The sequence below is a fragment of the Pteropus medius genome, unplaced genomic scaffold (assembly GCF_902729225.1).
Source record: "Pteropus medius unplaced genomic scaffold, Ma_sr-lr_union100, whole genome shotgun sequence".
In the NCBI taxonomy this organism is placed as follows: Eukaryota; Metazoa; Chordata; class Mammalia; order Chiroptera; family Pteropodidae; genus Pteropus; species Pteropus medius.
Genome location: NW_024351730.1, coordinates 36,867,381 through 36,884,960, shown reverse-complemented (window position 1 = coordinate 36,884,960; position 17,580 = coordinate 36,867,381). Strand labels below are relative to the sequence as shown.

Genomic DNA, 17,580 nt, shown 5'->3' with positions numbered 1-17,580 from the left:
AAGCAAACACAAAGGCTAGGGACTGATGGTGTGGGTCGCAGAGTTACATGAAGCCATGAAGTGAATTTTACCTTAAAGATAATTGTCAAGCCAGTTACTGTGAGTATCGATTTTTTATGGACTCTTAATCCTGGGACACCAGAAGTTTGCATTCTCAGTATACAAGTGAACTAGAAATATATTTACCATCCTTCCTTCTCGAAAACTGGCTCAAAGCAGAGGAAAAGAAAAATCTGTCCTGAGAATTCAAAATCATAAGCCAGAATTCATATGGGCACAGAAGAGTCTGGGTTCTCTTTGGGTTCCAGAAAAAAATATCATGATAAGTATATAAATAAAGCAGTCAATTTTCATGGGCACTTTCAGATCTCTGACAAAATCAAAGAAAATTTTTCTAAATCTCATGTACCAAGGAATTTCATAGGTAACAGTTCAAGAAAAATGAGCAGCTAACATTAAGAAAAAATTTATAAAACACATATGGAAATAAAGCACCATGAGTGAAAGCCAGCTGAAAAAAAGACAAGAATAATGATGTGAAAAATTCAGAAATAAAAACAATGAAAAACAGAATATACAATAAGTATATTTTAAGAAAAAAAGTGTTGATAATATGAATAAAGACACATGTATGAAAAAGAACTGCTACAAATGAAGAAAATAGTATTTGAAATAAAAATCTCAATGGTTGGGTCGAAGTATATTTTAAGAAAAAAAGTGTTGATAATATGAATAAAGACACATGTATGAAAAAGAACTGCTACAAATGAAGAAAATAGTATTTGAAATAAAAATCTCAATGGTTGGGTCGAAGAGCAAATTATACATAACTAGCGAATTTGTATTGTGAGACAGTATAGGACAAAGAGAGAGAAAATAAAAAAGAGAGGTTAAGAGATATGTATGATCAAGTGAATATGTCAAAATCACCTATCTATGCCAAGTTCTAGACATAGAAAAGAGCAAGAATGGAGCACTGGTAGGATTTGAAGGAATTTCCAGACATGCCAAAAAGACAACAATCAACAGATTCAAGAAATCCAAATGAATTTATCCCCTTCATAATAGAAATTCACATGATCTTGAACCCATATCTCCACCAAAAACACAACTACAAGTAATGGGGTCTCCTTGTAATTATGTCAACATATTCACAACACAACTCCAAGAATTTAATGAAAAGTATTGTTGAATAGCAAGTATTGTTTATTAAAACTAAAACTAGACTTTTATTTTTCTGTTTTGAGCTAACAAGCCATACCTTATTCTGTATACTGCTTATAACCTCTTCCCATCATGCTTTTTGTTCATCTTATTGAATTTGTTAAAACAGTTCCAGCATGATTCTTAGGTGAAAATGCAATTTGAAAAGCTACTAAAACACAGCAGATTATAACATAAAACTAAATCTCCACGGAGATTTTATTTTAAATATTTGTCTGCACTATGTTAGTTAATTCAAACATTTTGAAAGTCAGTTATTTAAAAACATTATATGAGGATAAAACTAAAATGATAGTTTCATATTTGTATAACATTAGAGAACATAAATTTTGAAAATGATATAATTTTTAAATGTAAATATATATGAAATTCAACTAATTATGACTTAATTTTCATAAGAACCAAAATTAAGTTATTAGGTTATTAGGATATTTTTAGAACATGTTTGACAATTGAGAAATTATGAAAAGTTTTAGAACCTGAGTTTATAAAGTTTTCCAAATTTCTTTTACTCCAAAAAATAAACTAAAAAATTCTAAGAAGAGGTAAGAAAGCAGACAGCAAAAGAAGTGAAAACTTAAACACAGTCAGGTAATATTCAGTCTCAGCTTGTTCAATTGTGATGTGTGAAGTCAAATTTGCACCTGTCCTGGGATCTGGCAATGTTGGCAGGGGACACTGGAAGCTGAGCTTACACACTTTACAAAGAAGCATTATTGTCCAATAATGCAACCTTTGACATGTCACCATTTCACAGTATGCTGAAGTCTGATGACATGAAAACCACTAGAATATACAACTGAATAATTTACAGGATTCAAAGGCCAAAGTCTTTCTCTTTCCCACACTATTCCCTACCACCATGTGACTCTGTGAAATATATCCCTGGGTGATGGATGGGTAGAGGGTGAGCAAAGAGGTCTGAAGTGCTAAGAAGCTGTTTTTTGGGCGAGTTTGGGTTTTTATCTTTCCCTGAATCCATGCGACTCTCAACAAACAGTATCATTGGGTAACAACTTAGTTGTTCTGGATAAAATAGCTGTGGATTCTCCCCCCACCCCCGAACATCTTCGGACTTTAAACTTGGTGATAACATACACATTTTAGAGACAATGGTGTTATTTTGCAAAGAAGCCAAAAAGGCTTCTACACTATGTCACCCTGGGACAGAGGGATGAACAGAGGAGTCCTCAGAGTGCTGCCTTGGAACCCTGCCACCGTGTGATGGCAGCTGGTGATTAATAATCTTCAACGAAATAGTAATTCAAACAGGATTAAGCAGGCTCACAAACTCTATGGTTCTAACAGTCAAAATTGGTATAAGCTAATTTTAAATAGTCCCTAAATTATCCAATAGTCTCACAATCAGTTATTTGTATACTATATGATAAAGGAGCTGTTTAAGACCCTGAGGTTGTCCAATTCATGGTTAATCAGACATCAGTTTTCAACATCATCCTCCAATTTTTAATGCATTCTTATCAATCCATTTTTTTCAGAAAACAGAAGGTGCTCATCAACTCTCTAATATGACATATTCATAAAGTCCCTATGCAAATGTAATATTGATAAATTTATGTTCACATGACAGAACCAGATACAATATATTAAAACTATTATTTACTAAAATATTTCTCTGGATTAATTGGTAGCAATATAATGGACCTGAAATTACTGAGATATTGAAGATCATTTTCAATAATTGAAAATGTACTTCAAAAATGTTGTGTTGAATATTTTGCATATTCTAGAATAAAAACTAGTTAAAACATTGGATATTTTGGATAATTTTTATAAGAATATTTTAAATTGTTTCAATGTATTTTCTTTCCTAAGGGTACATAGTTAACACATACAATTTTTTATTTAATTTCTACAATATCTTCTAATGCAATTAAAATAAAAACAAAATACTCACAAACTCCAAATCCTTAAGCAAAAAAGCAAAAAAGGCTTTCTAAAAAACACCTAAAATCTCTAAGAAGCTCATGGGAAATAACGAGCAAGATGATTTTATATTTAAATTTGATGGAAAAATAATAAATAAATAAAATTTCAGTGGTGAAGATACAAGTACATCCAGCTTACAAACATCTGGTGTCTAAGGGCAACTGAGAACTTATCTTAGTTTCAAGGGTACACAAAAACAAACATTGCTACTTTCCTTTAGCCATCATCATTAGAAAACAAAGGCCTGAAGTCAACTGGAAGTGCTGCTTAATCAAATGTTCTGCTTACTCTGAGGTACTAAATGAAAAGTGTTTGTGCCTGAGGATCTTTACCACTGTTTCTTTTTAACCTGTGCAGACTCTGGCTCAGATTCCAACCAAACATAGTAGCTCAAAACAATTAAGTATTCTCACCCAGATCCCTATTTCTCTACATCACAAAATCAGCACACATTTGGCATTCCTGGCAGCTCTTGGCACTGTGACTGTGGGTCAGAACTGAGAAGCTCTGGCAATTCAGTGTGAGGAAAGCTTCTTTACTGCAGCTGCCAACACTTCTGTCTGACTCAGTGAATCAACTTAAATCTCTCTCTCTCTCAACTCTCAATCTTCCTCCCTCCCTTCCTCCTCTCTCTCTCTCTCTCTCTGTCTCTCTCTCTCTCTCTCTCTCTCTCTCTCTCCTGAGATGAAAGAATGCATATATATTAAAATTCAATTTTAGATATTGTTGTTTATACTGAAATACAAGGTCAGCAATGTTTCAGTATAATCTGGAATGTCTGAAAAAAAACAAGACATGTTATGGCTAGTGTATTTTTGGTTTGGTTTGGTTTGGTTTTAACTTTCCTCTGAGATATTTCCCTGCCTCTAAAATTCTTCCATCTTATTTAAGTACATGAACATCTGTGCCCCAAACATTGCTTTGACTATCTTCATTTTCTGCGTCTATATCTCCACAAATTGTTGTTTACCAAAGTAATGATTTAAAATGTTTATCAGTGTTAGCTGCCTATCTGTATTTCCTCCTGAAGATTGTTCCTGCTCCTACCGCCTTATCTTTGTAGCATCATAAGGAGACTTATTGGTTGTACTCGAATAAAATATGATTTTTTTAAACAGGGAAATGGCACATGTGCTAGTAACTTGGGATGTTAAAAACGCAGTACTTTATGGCAGATATGTTTTTGAGAGTTTTAAGAGGACCCTAAGAACAATAAAGTTACAATGTTCAGCTCTGCCACACTTCTGTTATCCTTCACCTTGGAAAACATTAAAAATGCAAATTAAAAAATCTGTAGTGAATGAATAAAACATAAGATTCTTTTGTCCTTTTATAATACTGTAGATGATGGTAAAAGCAGAGCGATGAGGAGGAAACTCATGCTCATGTGTTTCAGTTCACCAAATTTCCAATTTTGTAAAAGTGATCATCTTTATGGTGAATTCATGTAATGACAATGCCAATATTCCCCAGTGTCAGAAAAAGAAGTTAGTAGAATGCAGCTGACTTGGCAAAATATTTGGATAATCTTTGTGTTATTCAAAGTACTTTAGTTAGGTTAGAACATCTAGTAGTGTTTTTTTTTTTTTTAGCCTTTTAATAAATATGGTTATTATGCCCTAAAATTTAATCTATGGATATTCTGATATACTGAAAATGTAAATACATCAGACATATGCTATACCAAAAATCGTTATGTGCTCTCTCCAAAACATCAAACTTGCAGATAATATAGGCATTATCACTGATAATTAATTTTCTGGGTCACAAAACTTAATCTGTTATTTTCTCTCTATCATATCACAAATAATGGTTAGCTCAAGAATAGTAGAAAATTATCTATGGCCATGCCACCCTGAACAAGCCTGATCCCATCTGATCTTGGAAGCTAAGCAGGGTCAGGCCTTTTTAGTATTTGGATGGGAGACCACCTAGGAAGACCAGGTGCTATAGGCATAAAAAATTTTTTTAAAAATAAGGGATTGTAAACTGACAAGGTCCTTGCAATCTGTGAGGTCAACCAAGGGTTGTCTCATCTAAAAATTAAATAAATAAAAAATAAAAAATTTTTAAAAATTAAAAAAAAGAATAGTGGAAAATAGAAGAGACAAAGAAGGTATAAAAGTAAATCAGCCTAGTTGTGTTCCAATAAAACTTTATTTATGGATGCTGAAAAAATAAGAAAGAAATTAGAAAGTGAGAATTTAGTAACTCAACACATAGTTTAACATAAAATTTGCTGATACCTAATATAAAATGAAAAATTGCCTCTTCCCTTCTCTCTACTTTTTTCGGTTTGTTATTTTGCTGTTCCTCCCAGGAGTCCTAATTTGTACCACTTGCCATTTTAGGTGCAGTCCAATTTTCCAAAAGCTATTAGAAAGCAAAGTTTGAATAGGTTTAGCTATGTAGGGGGGTTATTGTTTCATCTTTCTCATCAATTCAGATGTCCTTCTCAGTTACTTTTTATTCTTCTTATACTGTCTTGGCAGTACTCAATGTTACTTTGCTATAGATACTAGGGAATGAATTAAACTGATTTCTAAAATCATTCTGCCATGCCGGGAGCATTGTGAAAATGTTAATCAAATCTACTTAGTAGGTGTGTAAATTATTTTCAATGTACAAGTTGCAGTCATGGTATTTGAATCCCTAAGGGAAAAAAAAATGTTAAGGAAGGAGCCACAAAATTCAAAACTTTTTAAAAGGAAAAATAAATAGACAAATAGTTTTTTTCTTTAAGAATTATCAAGGAAAGTATTCTCTAATTATTTGTGATAATAATCAAATTACAATAACAACTAATTATACTCGCATGGATGCTAAAAGGTGGAAATTTTAAGGTCATGTTTAGATTTCCTCAAACTTGAATGACCTTTCCAACAATAAACACATATAAAGTATTTCAAATTCTGAACATCGAGGAAGTAAATCTTCGATAGAACAAAGCATTCATTATTTCTAATGATTATTAAAATCTAGTTACTCTTCAGATTTTAAATGTCAAGACATATTATTTGTGGATGACCAGAGCAACATAAAGTGTTTTCTTGGGCAGAAATAATTAAATGAAAAATCAAGCATATCTAATATCCTTGAAAAGTTACCAAAACATTTATTCAGGAATGTGTATTTTTTAACATTCTCTCTTGCAACTAAATGAAATCCACATATACCAATTTAGGCAAAAGATTTGGGGATTTAAAATCAGATTTGATAATATTCACAAAATCTGCTCATTATTTATCTTATCTACTTTTCCATCTGGCAATGCACTGACCCTGTTGTGAGTTCCATAAACAGGATCTGGTTACACCTACCTCTAGAGCTTTTATTAAAATCCTTCAAATCTTGTGGACTTCAAGGAACATTTTAGAACTCATTACTTAACAAAGACAGAACAAGAGATAGGAAAAAGTGAAAAATAGAGAGAAAAAAAATCTCTTCTTGCTTTATACCTTTATTATTCACTATATAAAAAAGAGGGAAGTATTTCCTTCCAGGAGTGTGATATCCCATCAGACATGAACTTTTCTTCTACTTCAGTTCGCAATTACAATGCACTGAGTACCTTAATTTCCCACATGGATATCATCTCCAACTGGATTATAGTTAAAACAGACTAATTTAGTAAACTTGTGCAGAATAACAATAATTTTTCCACCTTCTGTAATGTGTTTTCTTCCCACCTCGCTCTTTTATCAATGCCTAATTCTATCAGAACAAAATACCTCATTAGAGGAAATTACCTAACTATTAATGTTAACGAATACCTCCTTTTTGTTAAGAATAAAGATAAGACACAATCCATGCCCTAAAGGGTTTAGTGGGTTAGAACCAAGAAAATAACTAACTACAATACAGATTCGTAGGTTCAGCATTAAGCAAAGGATGCTGTGGAAAAACCAAAAGGAGGAATCCGCAGGAAAACACATCAGGTTAAGGAAAGAATTGTTATATAGGAAAGGTTACCTAAAGAAAATAGCATTTGAACAATTATTAAAGAATAAGACGGTTCTAATAGGACAGTAAAAGAGAGAAAATTGTTCTTGCAGAGAGAACAAGTCCACTTGCAAGTGAAAAAAAAAAAACATCTAAGTATAAAATAATAATGATTCTAAGAACTCCTAAGTAATTCATGATACGTGCAACACAGATGTATACAGGGATGGGATGATTCATAAAGATGGAAAGATGAGTTACACAAACATCAGGGTAGTCATTTTGAAAGATGTCTGTCCACTCTAAATATATATCAACAAAGCAGTAGAAAAATGACTCGATTCCACAATGTGAAATTGGGCAATATTACAAGTTTGAAAGTGTATTTATCACAGTGTTGTAACCAGCTGAACTTAGAAATAATTCTAACACTACTTTTCAACTAGATTCCTACAAGCATTACATTCAAATTTAGGAAAAGCTGAAGTGAAGAATGGTATAATTACTTTTATTGTGCTATTGTGAATAAAAGCCTACACTCTTATTTATCTTCAATGTTCTTCCAAATAAATAAGAATAGAAAATATAGTTTTTAAAATATGCCTTTCAGTTATTTTAGTAATTTAGTACTCAGTTATTAAATTTCAAAAAAATCTAATTTTTATATGTCTAGAACACACTACTAGGCTTATATCTTTTTCCATTCATCACCTTCTTTATATATCGTTAGAAACCTGTAACAGGCTTTCTGGCTATTTGAGGAAAAGAAATTGTGCCTGACAGCAAGAGGCATGTTATATCCAATTCCATTTTCTACCTCTTCTCCCTTTACATTCGACACCTTTCTGCAAATCCCAGTGCCTAATTGAATACCTAGGGGTGTTACATGTAAAACATTTTGAAGTAGTTCAGTGGGAATGATTTACAGCAATATACAAGATGATGAATGTACTGAGAAGGTTAGAAATGATTTTATGTGATGTACATACTAAGATGGAGTACCTGACACCACAGTAATATTTATTAACATCCCAGGGGATTAGACCTTATCAAATCCTTAGACTCTGATGCCTATAAATTTTGCATATCTGAGGATATAGGATTGCTCTTTTTCTTAGCACATCTAAGAGAATATATATACATATATATATATGTATATATATTCATTCATATATATATATATATTCAATATTCTGTATTTTCTCAGTTTTAATTATATTTGGTGAGCCCTAGGATCATGACAAATGTTTAAGAACTATCTGCTGATATTTCTGACTACATATGGAAGTACTGACACTAGGAATTTATTGAATTTACCCCTCCAGTAGCCACCTCCCACTCCACTATTAATGGCATAAGAATAGAGAAAATGGTAACAAAAAGGAATGAAAAAAATGATCTAAAATAAGATACAAGATTTCAAGTAATTTGGAAAGACTGCAGTAGTAGCAACTGACTTATCAGAAAAGAAGCAGTCTCCATTTAAATGCCTGCAAAAAGAGGAACAGCAAGATATCCAAGGTGCCCTCAGAGAACCCCTGAGAATCCTCACTGGGAAGCATGAGTCCCGTGAGAGTTAGGGGGCGGGGGAGGCGTATATGAAATAAAAAATATTTGCTGTACTATATATTTGAAACTAATAATACAATTAAATTAAAAATATATATGTTTGCTAAAAGTTAATGAACAGAGAAGTGTGAAATTTCCAGTCTCCTTCTTAATCTTGCACAACCAATACCTTCTCTTACTCTCACATCCTTCTTAGGAGAACTCTGGAGCAAATAAATAGAAACTGCCCAGTAATGACAGACAAAAGCAGAAGCCTGGCACCATGCTCTTAACTGCCTAGTGACAGTAGATTGTTCTCTTTTCGAGAATTTATTAAGCAGTAGTTAAATACAGCCATTATTAAAACTTAAATTATATAAACTTTCAATTACATACATTATATTAAAGACAAAGATAATAAATTCAATACTCTCATGTTCCCAATTATTTTATTATTAACTATGTTCTTAGATGTTATTTTATCTGTATCTATGTGATAGAAATACTATATATTACTATATAAATATTACACAATGATGTGTTACTGTACACTTTTCCTAACTCTGTTACGTGACATCATACTGATAACTTGAAATTAACTATGATGAGAACATTTACATTGATGGAATTCAGTAAACATAAACTTTGATTTAATTTTTTGTTGTTTATCTAGGTTTAAGAAAGTAATGGAGAAAATATAAAAAATGCAGATTAAACCTAAAAGTGTGTTGTATCTACTGAAGTTGAAAAGATTTTCAGTTAAATGAATACAAATTTTATAAGAGGGAGAAATTCCTTAACAATAGGTTACATATCAGACTAAATTATAATACTTTTATTGTATAAAGAGTTAGTGATTTGGGATGCCACATCACTTGATCATAGGTTGATTTATGTATATGAGAGTTTGATAAAATGAAGACATTCTGTGAGAATCAACTGGTGATATGGTATATGCACTAAAGTAACAAATAATATTTTATTATTTGTAAATTGTATGCTACATATATTTATATCAGTAAAACTTATAATAAACATATATATATTAAGCATACACACACATTTTCATTTTTGTTTCTGTTCAGAGAACCAGTTTTTCAATATTTCTCTTCAGCTGTGCTTATTCTGCTATCTTTCCAATGAGTTTCTATCTCAAATATTATTTTTCTTATTTCCAGAAGTTGTTTTTTTTATGTTTTGTTTTCTGTTTAGTTTATTTTCCTAATTTCATCTAGTCATTTTTGAGGATCTTATGCTTTTACTAATAATTTTGACTATCTTACTTATTTAAGCATATTAATCATATTTATTTTACATTTTGCTTTATAATTTCTTACCCATGGTCTCTTGTTTCTTTGTGTATTTTGTAACTGTATTATGTGATTGTGCTTATATTGTTTGGTCTTCTCTCTGCGGGAATCATTATGAGCCTGGGTTGAAAACATAATATTCCAGAAAGATTTTGTTTTTGTAAAAAAAATAATTGGAAACACTACTAACTCTGGGTTCATTTTAAGTTTATTCTTGCCTCCTTTTTCTCTGTACCATGTGAATAGCATAAATTAAGGCTCTATTTCTACATCAGAATTCTCATGAATTCTCAAGAGATTTTTGTATCCTCCACCTCATCCAGGCTGAGATAGATTTCCTTTATTCTCTGTAGTCTTTAATTTTTGTTTGTTTGTTTGTTTGTTTGTTTGTTTTAATTTGCTCTTGATTATAGCCCTCTTTGTATTCAAGCTTTATGCATCCAGAGAACAGACTCCTAACTGCAGAGACCCAAACCTTTTCACACATATGCCAAAGACCATCAACAGCAAATCTCCAGACCAGTCAGAACCTGAATGTAAATGTCCCCAGGCCAAGTGACATCTTCGGCACTAATTAATTCTCTTCATTTGTCATATGGCTTAGACCCTGAACTCAACTGAATTCCTTATTTTCTTGAAAACACATTCATACATTAAAAAGATGTTTAGTTTTTGTTGTTGTTTTGCCTTGTTTGGGTATTTTTAGATATTTTTTAACAAATGGAATTTATGATAGCTAGACCTCTATGTTGCCACAAATCAGATTTCTAAGCATAATTGTGCAAAATAAATTTTAAAAACATAAATGAAAAACAGAATGTAAATGGAATGAAAAATTAAAATGAAAAATCTTCAAGTATATAGCTAATAGTTTTAGGAATTAAGATTATCAATGATTCATTCTATTTCTTATTATTTTGTATTTTACAAAAGTTTCTACAATGAGTATAAATTACATTGAAAAACAAACTGCTTTGTGCCAGGTATTAGTATAAATGCTTTACATTTACTACCCCGCTTAATCCTCAAAATAGATCTCCTAGGTAAGAAATATTATTATTTCCATTTCATAGATGAGATTCAGGAATGAAAATTTTTGTCAAGTTCATAAAGTTAGTAAGTGATGGTGCTGGGTATTTTAAACAGACATTCTTTCCATAAAGTTTGCGTTGTAATCACTGAGTGTTATTATTTCTCAGTATGAACTGAAACTTTATTTCCTTGGTTCCAATTTAAACACCTCCTCACTGAGGGGTAACAATCTCTGGTATGTCTCTAATTAACTACATGATTTTAGGTGACAGTTATTCTCCTAGGCTTAATTTTCCTGAAATGTAAAATTAGTGATTTAAACTAGATAATCTCTGATAGCACAATCCTATTAGACGATTATTTCTGAGGTATCATAAAATTAGAAATTAACTATTTAATTGAAAGATTACTAGGAAATAAAAAGTTCCAACCCCTTTTTGTAAATAACAAGAAGCACAACTTCAGGATTTTATGGTAAGAATGTAGTTAGTTCTGTAATTAGTTTTTATAAAAAAATCTGCCAAAGTCTCTTCCAAAGTAGCTGTATCATTTTGCATTCCCACCAGCAAGGAATGAGCGTTCCTGTTGTTCCACATCCTCTGCAGCATTTGCTTTTATCAGTGGTCCACGTTTGGGCCACTCAAATAGGTGGGTAGTAGTTTTAATTTGCATAACCTTGATGGCATAATATGTGGGGCATCTTTTCATATGCTTATTTTCCACCTAAACATCTTCAATGGTGAGATGTCAGTTAAGGTGTTTAGTTTAGTTAGAGAAAAACTGATAGAGAAGTTTAAATGAAATGTTATCCTATATGACTTTCTGATAACTTATCTAGACCTTAAAAATAAGTTGTTAAAATATTTTGGAGAGAATTCAAATATGATCTTTCCATCAAGAAATGCCTGGTTGTCATATTTTCCAATCCAAAAAATAATATGCTAATTACAATCACTCATAGTCAATGATCATAACAGAATCTTACACAACTCTTTTATTTGACCAAAAGAACATGGATTTATAATTGTTAATGGTATTAATTAAGCTATAGAAGGTCATTTATAGCAAAGGGCTCTAGAGCCTGACTGCCTGATTTCAAATCCTGTCTTGTACTTAATAATATATGCATTTTGCCACTTTACTTCACTTCTGTGTGCCTAAAGTTTCCTGTGTCAAATTTGAACAATTATACTACTACTTTATAGGACTGCCAGGATTAAATGTGTTAATACATGTGAAGAATGGAGATATGCTACATAATAAGCTTTTATTTACTTGATATTAGTTATTGTGATGATTTTGCTGATTTGATGATGTTGCTACTATCATATTGAATTTTAGGTAGAAAAGAATATCAAACATATATAACATATATTCTGAAGTACAGAATAACTAGTAGCTTTACTAGTTACGCATTGCATGTGTGTACATGTGTGTGCTACAAGAAGAGATTGTGGACTGACCCAATCTCTGGACATTAAAGTCTATTTAAAAGCAATCCAGGTTCCAAAATACTTTGGAAAGGCTCATATAGACGGGGGAATACTAATTCAATTCTCCATAAATAGTAAGCCCCTCTTGGGAGAAACTTTAAAGCTCTGAAACATTGCCCTATTAAATACAAGAAAAAAACTTATTATTATTACTTTAATGTTCACTTATGCATGAGTTCATTTATTTTCAGTAGTTCATCAGAAATATGATGATAGATGATGATCTTTCATAGCTACCAGTTGCTGAGTATCTATTGTGTAACATTTGCTTTCATGATTGTTTTCTAATTTTTATTTTAAAAAAAAACCTTACTCTCAAAGACTAAACTTTAAATGTCATCTTATTATTACTATATTAATTTTATAGATGGGGAGATTAAGGCTTATACAGAGTTAAAATCTACAGGTTCAGAGCTAGTAAAGAATGTGACTTAACTAGGACTTGATCTCACTATTACCAAGTCTTAAGAATTAGAGCTGAGTCTGTGTCTCAGTAGAATCTGAGAAGTTTTGTATGAGCTATAATATTAATATTAATTAATGTATCAAATCTGCGACTTTGTCATACATATGTATGGCTCAAAAATAACTTGTTTTCCAAATGCTAGCCACAAACTTAAGCCGTATCATACGGCTCTATTTTTAAAACATAATAGTGAAATTCCATATATAGTGGAATTTCACGGAAGTTTTAGGTTCAAACAAATAAAAGATAATAAAAATGAGAGTCAAAATATGTACAAATACTAGGTTACAAGCTGATCTAACCTTTATTAAAAATTTTCTCTCATATCCTTTTACATAGCTTGTTTTGAAACAATTGAAAAAAATTATAATCTTCAAGTTTATGGTATAAAATTTTAGCTGTGTTCACATTTTTGAATAATGTATTCATGTAAAAAATTGAGTTCCAACTCATCGGTGCTGCTTTTCACATAAACAGAAGGATATGACTATGTGGGTGTTAGTGGTACCACAGCGTTTACTATGGTAATTACTCCAGGATAATCATAGCAGAAGAAAAAAAATCTTGCTTACATGAGCAGAATCGAGTTCTTCTTCAAGCATTTTTGGTATGAACATGTGCCACTACCATCTCTGACTCTAGACTGTACACATCTTATTCTACTGGAATAAAATCTTCAGTGCAAGAACGATCACAGATGGAGATACATATATTTACTGGACTTGGCTTCATGTTTACATAGAGTTTTTGTAAGTTAATAACTAAGTAAATAATAGAGCTATGTTTGATCTAAGTTGGAGGAATCTCTTTTATTACCCAGGTCAGAGAAGATAAAAATCTATTTATTTTGAGTGCCTATTTATCTTTATTTTGCGCAGTTCACATTCAGGCTAAGCAGGTCTTACATATACCTAAAATGTGTTTGTAACTCAGGTGCTATTACAGCACATTCTAATAATATGAATATAACAAGATGTTTTATTCAACATAATAACAATTAAACATATTGCTTCACTGTATGTACTACATCTCAATAAGGCATGCTCAATAAATTAAAGTTTCTATAAAATAAATATGTAATATTTTTGAAACAATCAGCCTGAAATCTTTAAAATTTTACTAATTTCTTATAGACGACTTTAAAACTTATTTAAATATTAATTCAAACAACAAATTTTCATCTTCAAAAGTTTCTCAGTGGTGCTGAACTTTATTTATTCAACCTAATAAAATCTTTTTGAAAGAAGCAGAAGCTTCAGTTCTAGACAAGCATGGGCCCACATGCTGATGAATATGGATTTCAAAATAAATGCCATCACTTAATAGATCATATAGGCTTTCCAATCCATCACTTACTGGAATCTCACAATAAACTTGTGGAGTCATTTAAGTATTTTTTATCTTCATTTTATGATTCAAAGAAATTGCTTAAGAGCCAGATCTAGTAACAAAACAAATGCTTTAGACTTTAAATTTGATTCATTTTCCACTTTACTACTTTAGATGTTGAGACTGATTGTCCCCGAACCAAGAGCTAAATAATAAACTCTATAAATTACCATAGGATAAATAAAGTCCCTTAAACATTCTTAGGAAATCTTTTTTTGTTAAACAGACTGACATTCACTGTGCACAAATAAACTGCAGGAAAAGTCCCAAGGGAAAAGAAAATAACTGTAAACATTTTAAATCCTTTACTTTTCTTCCCATTCTTACAACTTTCTTTTCCAGAAATATCAAATCTCCTCAAATATCCACATGTGGACTTAACAGAAACAAATAGAATGTTATAATATTATCCATTCCAAAAAAAAATTATTTTCCCTGTCATGTGGCTCATTCACTCACAAGACTTCCTATAATTGTAAGAAAGTTCTGAAAATAATATCTAACCATGAAAATAGATAAAACAATATTTTATAGTTTATAAAATCGTGACCTTCATTATGTTGAAAGATTCCTAATATTGCTGGAGAATATCGTGAAAGTGGTCTTATATAATCTCTTATAGATTTTTTGCTGTGAAACCTCAGGTTGATTCTTACTATGACTCAGAAATACTTTTAATTGTCCCTAACTGACTCATCCCAGCAGTGTTTCTAAACCTTTTCATCTCTCCACTGCACTTCCCCAATGTCCCATGGCCTTAAGTATTATTGAGATGATTATAATTGCTTCCCATGAATTTCCTCAATTTTCTTTCTCTGTATCAACAAACATGATTGTCCCAAAAGCTCAATTGTTCAATATTTACCAAATCTTTCTCTTTAACAGCTTTCTAAACCAAACTGCTATCATAAATCTCTATTTTCCTATTATGGATTTTTTCTACTCAGTTCAAAAATACCTATTTAACATTTCGCTAAACTCTGGTTATTCATGTACATATAACTTCATCATCAAACTCTGAAGAAAGGCTCTACTTATCGTGTTCAGTCTTCCCATCTACTTACTCTTTATTGCTACACTAGTCTCCATTGATAGCACCACACTGTAAGGAAATTTCTCTCCATAATTTAATCAGCGGGTTGCTTATCTCTACAATCCATGGACTTTTTACTGTCCACATCTGAACAACATTCAGTGACAGTTTATTTAACCACCCCAAAATTATTTGCAATGATATATCAATGGTTCTCTCCTCTCCAATATTCATCTTTGGCAATACCATACAATATCAACTTTAACTTTCACCTTCACACGACACAATCTTAAATCATCACCCTCTCCTTCCTCTATAGAGCTCCAGTTTCCCTTTTCCAATTGTATCCTGATATCTATATTTAGACAGGGGTTAAAATTTCAAATCTGATACATATTACCAATTTAAATTCGGTTAAGTTGACTAATCTCACCTCCTTAGTTTTCTAATATATGCAAAGGCCTGTGAGAGGAGTAACTAATTTATGTAAATTCAAATAACGGCTGATTACAGTAAGAATTCAATAAATATTAGCTACCATTTCTACTTTTTTACCCTATATGCTCCTTATTTCTGTTAATTATATATTTGTTTAATTCTAAAGGTCAAAATCTAGGAATCTTCTTTGATTTTCCCTTTTATTGACCCCAGAACTATGAGGTGCCAAGACTTCTTGCAGAATAGCTTCATAGCAGCTCCCTTTTTACCTTTTGTACCACAACTATCTCAAAACCTTATTACCTCCCACCTGGACTATTTTAAAAGATTACCATCTAGTTTCATGGATTTCCATTTCTTGACCTCTAATCTATCACTTCTATTGTGGGAATAAAATATGTGTGTATACACACACACACACACACACACACACACACACACACACACACATATATATATACACACACACACACACACACACACACACACACACTTATATATACCCTTGAACAACATGAGTTTGAACTGCATAGGTCCACTTATATGAGGAACTTTTCAATTGACCGTTGTAGTTCAAACCTGCATTTCCCAAGGGTCAACAACACTATGGTTGGGAATCTGCATATGTGAAAGGCAAATTTTAGTTTATAGTTGTATATGGATTTTCAAGAGGGAGGGAGATCTCACCCCTTATTCCACCCTCCCCAACCCGGTTGTTCCAGGGTATACATATAGATCATGTCATTCCTTTCAAATCCTTTCATTCTTTCATACACCCTAAGATATGAAATTCAGAAACCTTAGTTTGATAATCAAAACCTATTACTAGCACAATCCAATCTACCATGCCAGTCTTACCTGGTCCTTAAAATAACGTTCTGGACAAACTAAAGATTTGCTATTCCTTACCCACGGTCCACTTTTCTGGTACACTTCTCTTCTTATGAATTAGCCTAAATGAATTCATATACTACCTACCATTAATGTTTAGCTAAAATGAAACTTTCTCCTTAAAATTTTCATCTTATGGTCTAAAGTTCTCTACCTCTCCTACAAAAAAAAAAAAAAAAAAAGAAAGGAAAGAAAGAAAAGATAAAATGAAGTGGGGGAGTATGTAAAACCACAAACGACAAAAGCATGGAGCTCGGCAAATCTCCTCCCTCAAAAAACAATGATAAAACTGAACAAAATTGACAATACAAAACCAAAACAAAACATTTTGTTCTTAAAATTGAACACAGACATATATCAAATTAAAAATGACCTATTTATAAAAAAATTACTGAACAGTATATAAGAGAGAGTCCACAGCATTTTAGCCTCATCTCCAACTCTACTCCTCAGTTCCATTAGAAGAAAAATTCTGGCGGGAAGAGAAGAACATAAAAAGCAACAGTTTCCATGCCAGGGGGAGCTGATTTTTTTTCTGAGTGGCATGTAGGAAAATAAAACATACTCAGGGCATTGTAGGAAACAATATCAATCTTAGTATCGAACAAGTGAGGAAAGTCAACATCTCAGCAAATTTAAGGTTGCAATAACAGTTTAATCAAGCACCAGACCAGAAGACTAACCAGAAATTTAACGAGGAGGTCTAAGAATAAGAGTAATAGTTAGCTTTGATGAGTTCCATAAACCCGATAAATTTCCTCAACGTGATAATGGGCCTGTATTGAAAATACACAATTAATATAATTTGAATGATTAAATGTTTTCTATCTAATATTAGAAACAGGAAAGATTGTCTCCTCTCAA

At 31.8% G+C, this 17,580-nt stretch overlaps 1 protein-coding gene and 1 pseudogene across 3 annotated transcripts in view; one reads left to right on the top strand and one right to left on the bottom strand.

Annotated features, from left to right (window-relative positions):
- GRID2 (glutamate ionotropic receptor delta type subunit 2) overlaps nt 1–17,580 on the bottom strand; it is a 1,244,525-nt gene that overhangs the window by 964,171 nt on the left and 262,774 nt on the right. The gene's annotated exons all lie outside the window — the stretch shown is intronic.
- On the top strand, nt 5,012–5,130 carry LOC120588528 (uncharacterized; annotated as a pseudogene).